The sequence below is a fragment of the Helianthus annuus genome, chromosome 5 (genome assembly GCF_002127325.2).
Source record: "Helianthus annuus cultivar XRQ/B chromosome 5, HanXRQr2.0-SUNRISE, whole genome shotgun sequence".
In the NCBI taxonomy this organism is placed as follows: Eukaryota; Viridiplantae; Streptophyta; class Magnoliopsida; order Asterales; family Asteraceae; genus Helianthus; species Helianthus annuus.
In genome coordinates this window covers 141,402,446-141,412,551 of record NC_035437.2, presented here as the reverse complement: position 1 = coordinate 141,412,551, position 10,106 = coordinate 141,402,446, and positions in this window count along the sequence as shown.

Here is a 10,106-nt window from a genome sequence, read left to right as displayed (position 1 = left end):
TTAAAAGACTTTTACCAACGCATCAATTATTAATTTTTTTTATTTTTGAGTTTGAAGCTAAAAGAATTCACTGTTCATCAGCTCTTCTTATTAATATGTATAACTAGTGATATTCTGTCGCGCTTCACGGCGGGGATTAAGTCGGTATCAATTTGGTTCGTTACAGTACCTGCACTCGATATAGTAATTGCAAGAGAAAGCACTACATCGATCGAAAAAAAACCCATATTGATATGGTACCTATATATGTTGTTCAGTTGATAGATCGGTTCGGTTCGCTTGCATTTTATGTTTATTTTATTTCAACATTACGATATTTTTTTTAAAACGGATATTCTGCCGCTATCGTACCAAGCCCAGTCGAAACCAATTGAACAACATTTGTATCGGTACCACTATTTTTCTATTTTTAGTTTTTTTGCTTCAATAAACTGATACTGTATCGCTACCATATTGTACCGAACATCATTGGTACCGGTATACATTCCGTTTTATTGTTTTCTATTTGATAACGGGTACTTTGATCGTATCTGAAAAGTTATATGAAAGAACAAAATATACTTAATGTCACACCCCGATTTCCACGTGTCTCACCGGTGGGCCCGGTGGGGGATTACCGTGACGACGTTGGCAACAATATAGTCAAACCACACAATTATATAATGCACAGCGGAAGCATAAGATAAATATATAAACTCAACCTCTGGTTGTAATATCAAATGTATTACAGAAGTTGAATATATCCACAGCGGATCAAAATAATAAAATGTTGTTCATTCAGATACGGCATCGAGTTTGCGAGACTATTCATGATGCTTAGGCAGCTAATACCAGCCAATTTCGTACAGTACCTGCACTTAATCTTTTTGGGGAAAATACGTCAGTTTACACTGGTAAATACATTCAACTGACACATTTGAAAATGTTTATTAAAATTGATTTGAATGCACAAGGCACAAACTCTTTTATAACTTGGGAAAATTATAATAAAATCTTGTGAACGTTTTACATGTTCTTTTATGCGTTCAGTAGCCCGGGTCGTGCCAGGTTAAAGATTTATAGACACACCACATTGCGTAAAACCGTAGTATAAAAACCAACGGCTACGTCTTTTAAATTTAATGTCGACACTTTATACCGGGTGTACGCCTACACCGGGATGTCGATGGTCGTGGCCATTTCGTAAAATGATGCCAAGGATATCCGGGACAACGGTCATTAAACCCCCCAAAGGCTTATAAGCAACAAAACTGTTTAAATGAGCCGATCATATTATTTAATTAACCACCTAAGCGATGGAAGAATATAATGCTCAATCAAGCGGTATTAATATACCGTAACCCAAGCCCATATAGGGGAAATAAGTTAAAGTATTTACCTTTGCAAGTATATTTCCTTAATTGGATTAAATCACTGATAGCTTTTACTGGGGCTCCTAATCTGGAACGAAGGTTTTAATTAACCTCTTAGAATCCTAACGAGTCGTTATAATGGCCGTAGCCTAGACCGGTTGGTTCCGATATATATAGATATGGTTTAATCGCGCGAAAAGGCGAAAACCGAGATTGGAGTGTGATTCTGACCCAACAAGTTCAGAGACTTGTTTTATTCGGGTTTATGGTTCACACTCTGGATTTTGGGGTTCAAATAATATAATTTGACCCGTATCGGCTAATTTACGAAAACTAGTTTCATAAGCCGAACCGTGCGCGCAATAGGCGAAACGGTTAACCATGAGAGTCGTACGCTATTTCCTAAGTCAATTATGCCTTAAATGGGTTGTGGTATCAGTAGGATACCTTCCGTGACGCCCGTAACGAGTTTAAGTTAATATTATGCCCCGTAGGGGCTTTTCGGTCATTTTAAAGACTTTAAAAGGGCTTTTCGAGTTCTACAGGAAATCTGAGTTTCCCGAACAGCTTATAAAGCTTAAAATACTTTATTTATTATTTAAAACCAGTAGCAACTGGAATCGGGTCAAAAGACCTTGTAGAACTCATGTTTTGGCCGAAAAGGGCATATTCGGTATTTACCGAACCGTAGCCATAACCGCAGGTTATGAGCGAGGTAAAAATTATTAAAAATTTTTAAAATTCCCAAAATATTATTTTAATACAGTGGGTAAAAGTTTTGGTGACGAAATCTTGGTTTAGATAGGTGTTATGCTAATTGCGCCGTTAATTACTAAAGTTTACTTTAAATGCGCCATTTAGCATAACTCTCATTCTAGACCTCGGATTGGCGTGAAACTTTAAGGACATGCTTATAATTTAATAAGCAAGGTTCTGGTCCGTTCACGCGTCCGAATTACTCGTTTTAATTTCAAAAGGCCGTTACGGTCAACTTTTAGGCGAATGACGGAAATGAGCAAAAGACTCGGATAACTCATGAACCGATCACAGAGGTTTATACCAACATGTGACCTGGTCCTAAGAGAGTCCTAAGGTACATCTATACCTCACTAAAACGGGTCAGAACTGAAGTCAAAGCAAAAGTCAAACTTTTGCGACATTCGGCTCCGAACCGGGTCAATATAGCAAATGGTCGATTCAAACGAGCGCAAACAAGTTTATATACTTATTATCATGTTTTATGATTGTCAAAACAGGTTCCATAGCATATACATTACAGATTATGCATAAATCGCTAAAATAGCTTTCTGTTGACTTTTTAACCGCACGTTTGACTCGATATTTGACATAGTTAGAGTGGTGATCAGGGGGAACCCTTTTAGAGGTTTATTACCCACATAATTACCTACTCAAAACTACTTTTGATCCGTCATAAGACTGAACCATTTGCAAGTTATTGTAATGACAACCGTTAGTTACGACGGTTGTGTTTATAGGCTAAAACTATGGAATGTATGACCAAAATTGGTTGTGAACGACTTACAGAAGTGTGTTCTTGCTTATAGAGCAGAGAAAAGGACTTGAGAGCTCTTGCAATGACCAGAGATGTGTGTTTTTGGTGTTGTGAATGTTATGTGCATAATGTGGCTATTTATAGCCAATGCCAAGCATCTATGATCATTACAAACACTCACAACAGTCCAGAGATGAGGGGTAGGTGTCCCTGAGGGCTATGGGTCGAGTAGGGGGCGCCCATGCTCCATTAATTGGTTGTTGGTCGTTCAAAGGCTCCAAAAGGCATGTAGTTACAAGTATTCTGCATCTGGGCGTCTAATGCGGCCCGCATGGGAGTTCCATGCGTTTCTAATGCGGGCCGCCTGGGATTTAAATACCAGGCGAGTAAAAGAGGAGGCTCGCGGCCCGCCTCAACTTAACCAAACATGCAATGCGGGTCGCGAGGGGCCTGTTTTTCAGATTTTTAAAATCTTTTGAAATGATTACGAAATCCTGGTAATTAATAACGAAATCTTTCGTAATGATTTACCTGACCTTTCGGGTTTGAAGGGGTAACTTTGCGGTTTGGCCCTCGGTTATTTACCGATAGGGGCCTCGTGTTATTTACCCGTATTATAAAGTCCCCGGTTAGTTTATTAATTATTTGGAAAGCCTTAACTTTCACTGTTGACGCTTTTAGCCCTTCTCATACGAATTTGAGTATAACTTTCTCGTTTTAAGACGGAACTTCGCGGAATTTATACAGTATATTCTAGTGAGCGTATAATACTGCTACGAAGCCTTGGGAACGTTAAAGGGTCACTCAGAGGTAATATTAAACATGTTGACACAGTTAACCCCTGTAGCTTGTAATCTCTCACTTTCTTCCGTGTTTTGCTTCCGTACGATTTATGATTTATTCGTTTGAAGGTACAAGCGTTATTTAGGGTTACTATACAGTATATTTACCCTTGTTGACATTTATAACCCTCGAATTTATATACTTTCAAGGTTTGTCAAAATTAGTCCTTTATTTAATATCAATGCCACGTGTAAACAAATGACACGTGTTAACACATTATTGGACACAAAAATTCGAGGTGTTACATCCTCACCCCCTTAAAATAAATCTCGACCCGAGATTTACTCAAATAAATAGGGGTACTTTTCTTTCATTGTAGCTTCGACTTCCCACGTATATTCAGGACCTCTACGAGCATCCCATTTGACTTTTACAATCGGTACGTGCTTTTTGCGAAGCTTCTTCACCTGTCGATCTTCAATCGACAAAGGTTTTTCTATAAATTTTAAGCTCTCATCTATATGCACATCTGTGTGTGGAATCACCAATGATTCATCGGCGAAGCACTTTTTGAGATTGCAGATGTGGAACACGTTGTGAATTCCATTGAGCTCTTCAGGCAAGTTTAACTTATAGGCAACTGACCCGACCCGTTCAATGACCTCAAAAGGTCCTATGTATCTCGGACTCGGTTTGCCTTTCTTGCCGAAACGCATCACCCCCTTCCAGGGTGACACCTTTAGTAATACCTTTTCACCCACTTCGAAGTGAAAATCCTTACGCTTTGGATCAGCGTAGCTCTTCTGCCTATCGCGGGCAGCCTTGAGACGCTCCCGGATCTGGACAATCTTGTCCGTCGTCTGGAAAACTATCTCTGGTCCTGATAATTGGACCTCTCCTACTTCCGCCCAACAAACAGGCGATCTGCATTTCCTACCATATAATGCCTCGAAAGGCGCAGCCTTTATGCTGGTGTGGTAGCTATTATTGTAGGAGAATTCGATCAGGGGTAGGTTCTTATCCCAGTTACCACCTAAATCGATCGCACATGCACGAAGCATGTCTTCTAGCGTTTAGATAGTACGCTCACTTTGACCGTCCGTCTGTGGATGGTAAGCCGTACTAAAGTTTAGACGCGTGCCCAAAGATTGCTGGAAACTCTTCCAGAAGTGTGATGTGTATCTAGTATCCCTGTCGGAGATAATAGACACAGGTATGCCGTGTAAGGCTACAATCTTATCAACATAATGTTGGGCTAACATATCGGAGCTATACGTCTCCTTGATGGGTAGAAAATGAGCTGATTTAGTCAGCCTATCGACTATGACCCATATTGTATCGTTTCCTTTCCTGGTTTTGGGTAACTTGGTTATGAAGTCCATAGTTACGCATTCCCACTTCCATTCGGGAAGTTCAGGCTGTTGTAGCAAGCCAGACGGCTTTTGGTGCTCGGCTTTGACTTGAGCACAAGTCAAGCACTTTGCTACATGGGCGGCTACAGACTTTTTCACGCCTATCCACCAATAATTCGCCTTCAAATCTTGGTACATCTTGTCAGCACCAGGATGGACTGAGTATTTGGAACTATGGGCTTCCTGGAGAACAACATCTCGTAGTCCTCCATAAATCGGAACCCATATACGTCCGTTTAATCTAAGGATTCCATCCTTGCTAAGAGTCAACTGTTCCTCAGTTACTCCTAACTTTTCATTAGGATAATTAGCTTCCAACACAGCCTCTCGCTGTGCAGCTAAAATCCTTTCAATTAAATTGTTCTTGACCTCAATGCTCTTGGCATTGATTCGAATAGGTTTTACCCTTTCTTTTCTGCTCAAGGCATCGGCGACTACATTCGCCTTGCCGGGATGGTACCTGATTTCACAATCATAGTCATTCAAGGTTTCCATCCAACGACGTTGCCTCATGTTCAACTCTTTCTGGTTGAACAGGTGCTGGAGGCTTTTGTGATCAGAATAAATCACAAATTTAATACCGTAAAGGTAATGCCTCCACAACTTCAGTGCAAATACAACGGCACCCAACTCCAAGTCGTGGGTGGTGTAATTCTTTTCATGCACCTTTAATTGCCTTGAAGCATAGGTAATCACCTTGCCCTTCTGCATAAGCACACACCCCATGCCCGTGTGTGATGCATCGCAGTAGACTACGAATTCATCTGTACCTTCTGGTAATGTCAGCACAGGTGCGTTGCTTAGCTTTTGCTTCAGTATTTCGAAGGACTCTTGCTGCTTTGGGCCCCAAATGTACTTTTCTTTCTTCTTGGTCAAGGAAGTCAAGGGCGCAGCAATCCTTGAAAATTTTTCAATAAATCTCCGGTAGTATCCTGCTAACCCCAGGAAACTACGAATTTCGGTAGGCGTCTTTGGCTCTTGCCAGTTCATGACCGCCTCTACCTTAGCGGGATCTACTTGAATACCACGCTCACTCACAACGTGTCCTAAAAACTGAACCTCTCTTAGCCAGAATTCACATTTCGAGAATTTGGCGTAGAGTTTCTCACGCTGTAGTAATTCGAGAATGCAACGGAGGTGCTTCTCGTGGTCTGCTTGGTTCTTGGAATATATAAGGATATCTTCGATGAAGACTAAGACAAATTTGTCTAAATACGGCTTGCAGACGCGATTCATGAGATCCATGAACGCAGCCGGTGCATTTGTGAGCCCAAAAGGCATCACTAGGAACTCGTAATGACCATAGCGAGTCCTAAATGCTGTCTTATGTACATCTTCATCTCTGACCCTTAGTTGATGATAGCCCGACCTTAAGTCGATCTTTGAGAAATAGCTTGCTCCTTGCAGCTGGTCGAACAGATCATTGATCCTTGGTAAAGGATATCTATTCTTTATGGTAACTTTATTCAGCTCTCGGTAGTCGATGCACAACCGCATCGATCCGTCCTTCTTCTTTACAAACAGGACAGGAGCTCCCCAGGGAGATGAACTAGGTCTGATAAAACCTTTCGCCAGCAGTTCATCCAACTGGGTCCTCAGTTCTTTCATTTCCGTTGGAGCTAGCCTGTAAGGTGCTCTTGCTATCGGAGCTGCTCCAGGAATGATGTCTATTCTGAACTCCACTTGTCTATCTGGTGGCAAACCAGGCAGTTCTTCAGGAAAAACCTCGGGATATTCAGAAATGACAGGAAGATCCTCGACCTTCGGCTTCGGTTCTTCCATTATCACCTGAGCCATGTAAATTACGCAGCCTCTGTTCAAACATCTAGAAGCTTTCAGCATAGATACGTCTTCGGGCAACCCGTACTGCGTATCTCCTCGAATGGTAAGAGATTCACCACTCGGAGTTTTTAAAACTATCTGCCTCTTGCCGCAAATGATTTGGGCCTGATTACGGGATAACCAGTCCATGCCTAGCACAATGTCAAAACCCGCTAATTTGAAGGGAAGTAGAGATAAAGGAAAAGAATGGTTCCTAATGGACATTTCACATCCTTCTAGAACAGTTGAGACGGTCTCTATCGTGCCGTCTGCTAACTCTACTTCGTATTTCGCATCAAGGGTTTTGATAGGCATATTTAGTAGTTGGCAAAATTTCTGGTCTACAAAGGATTTATCAGCGCCAGAATCGAATAGTACTCTTGCAAATATTTTATTTACGAGAAAAGTACCTGTAAGCACGTTGTCGTTCTGGACCGCTTCCTTTGCATCCATGCGAAAAACTCTCGCATTTGACTTCTTTGTCTCTTCTGCCTTCTTGGCATACTTAGGGCAGTTACTCTTGATATGCCCCTTTTCATTACAACCATAGCAGGTTGCATCCTTGATTTTCTTGCACTCCACAGTCTTATGATCCTTGGACTTGCATAGTCCACAGGAAGGAGTCTTTGATTGCGACTGTGAGTTCGAGGCAAATCTGCACTTCCCAGAGTGGGGTTTCTTGCAGATCTTGCAGTTGGGCCTTTCACCAGTTTGCCCATCCTTCTTTGCCTCCGACCCTCTTTTGCCTTCACCGCTTCCACGGTGCTTCTTCCCTGATCTTCGTGAGGTATCATCCTCACGTTTTCTCTTCTCAGCCTCCTTGTTCCTTAGTGTCCTCAGACGGACAGCATCTAAAGTTAGAGACAAGGAGAGGTCAGTAACTGACCTGAAGGTCGTCGGCCGAGAGGCCTTTACACTCGCCTTTATTGCGGGCTCCAAGCCCCCAATGAAACGGGCGATTCTTCGAGGTTCTGGTGTCACAAGGTATGGGACCAGACGAGACATTGTATTGAAACTCGTCAAATATGCCTGGCAGTCCAGGTTCGTCATCACCAGTGACACAAAGTCAGCCTCGATCTTCTCAACCTCATGCTGAGGGCAGTAGTTTTCCTTAATGAGAGCAATAAATTCCTCCCATGTCATCTTGTACAAAGCAGACTTACCAGATGCCTGCACCAACGCCCTCCACCATGCCAGGGCCTCGCCCTTAAATGACTGGGACACATATTTCACCACATCCCTCGCTGCACACCCGCTGATGTCCACAATAGTGTCTATCTCATCTAGCCAGGTGATACAATCCACAGCACCTTTCTCCCCTGTAAATTCCCGGGGCTTACAAGATACAAAGTATTTATAGGTGCAACCCTTAGCATTTGATGCATCAGTATATTCTCTATCGCGATGAACGCTGTTCTCAGTGGACGAGTGTTTGTCGTCATCTTTCTTGGGTTCGGAGGGTGGTTTGGAGTGTGTCTTTGGTTTAGAGGGTGGTTTCGACACGGTTCTGCCTTGGGACTCAGTATATTGACGATCAAGAGCTGCCTGAACAGCATTGTCAATCAGAGCCTTCAGTTGTGCGCCTGTCAAATGTACTGGCGTATTGTCGTATTCATCATCATTAGTATGGCTATTCTCTCCGTTGGGATCCGCCATTGTAACTTGAATCTGTTACAGATGATAACAAAATTTTATTCAGGAGTTTATTATATAATCGTCTTTTATGACAATTTGTCAACCATGGTACAGAGACCATATTTGGTTAACTTATTACTTCATTAATTATTAGGATTTGAATATATCCTATTTCAGCTATATAAATAGTATTGGCGGCATAAAGCCTAATCATGATGATGTTTTATAATATTAGCCGATATTTCAGAGAATCAAAGGCATAGAGGTTTGAACCGTAGTTCTCTTACCCCTTTCTGGCAGGGAGTCATAGACCACCACTGTCTTTTGTCGTTATAAGACAATTATTACGGCCCATAGGCGCTACACCTCTAATGGATGTTTTTAATATGGTTGGCCCGTAGGCACTACATCTCTCATGGATGTTTTAATAAGGTTGGCCCGTAGGCACTACATCACTAATGGATGTTTTAATAATATTGGCCCGTAGGCACTACATCACTAATGGATGTTTTAATAAGGTTGGCTCGTAGGCACTACATCACTAATGGATGTTTTAATAATATTGGCCCGTAGGCACTACATCACTAATGGATGTTTTTATAATACTGGCCCGTAGGCACTACATCACTAATGGATGTTTTAATAATATTGGTCACCTTCATTGGTGATTTAACCCACGATTTATAAATCATTTAGTTGGGTTTTGAAATCCTTAAAGGATTATTGTATAAGAATGACGTGCGTGATTTTTAACGAATCACATCTGCCATGATTGTTAACATGCGTACAGAGGTTAACAGGGAATCAGAATCTTTTCAATTAGGTCGTACCATCTTGACTGGATCTTAAAAGACACCAAGCTAGGTTTCACCTTTTAAGATTCTTTATTTAGGCAGATCAATTAAAAGGATTGGTTTTGATTTATTTCATATATTTTATAACAAAACTCATAACGTACATTCCAAAATCTCAAATACAATTACATATTGCCCTAAACGGGTCTTTCAAATAGTACATTCCTCCATAGAGGTTTAAAAATAAGTGACAAGTCCACGCAGGGACTAATACGAGATAGATGTCCATGCAAGGACTAAAGATAAGTCCACGTAGGGACTGAAATACGATAAGTGTCCACGCAGGGACTTATTTCAAAGTAGAAATTACATTAGTACAACTATTAAGGGCTAGTGGTCACGTTTCTTCTTTTTGCCCTTTAGTAGGTTCGCCAAGCCCTTGAGAAATCCTCGGTGGCTTTTCTTCTCTTCCTCGAACTCTCCCTCCACACGATCTAGTCGATGGAGTATTTCCTCCTGTTCAGGAGGAGAGAAACGTGGTTGTGGCGCTTGCTGCGGAACTGGAGGTCTGGGAGGTATTGGATACCCATGAGCTGAGTAGTCCGGTGGTCCTATGTTTCCATGTGCTCCGTCAGGGTAGCGCGCATTATATCTTGCCGACACCACATATGGGTCGCGCTCATAGTCGTAGTTGTATTGTGCTTGTGACGGTTCGAACGGGTTGTAAGCCGTTGGACCCATGTAAGCTGGTATGGGTTGGTCATACCCAAATGGTGGCGAATTTTGTGCAGCTGGT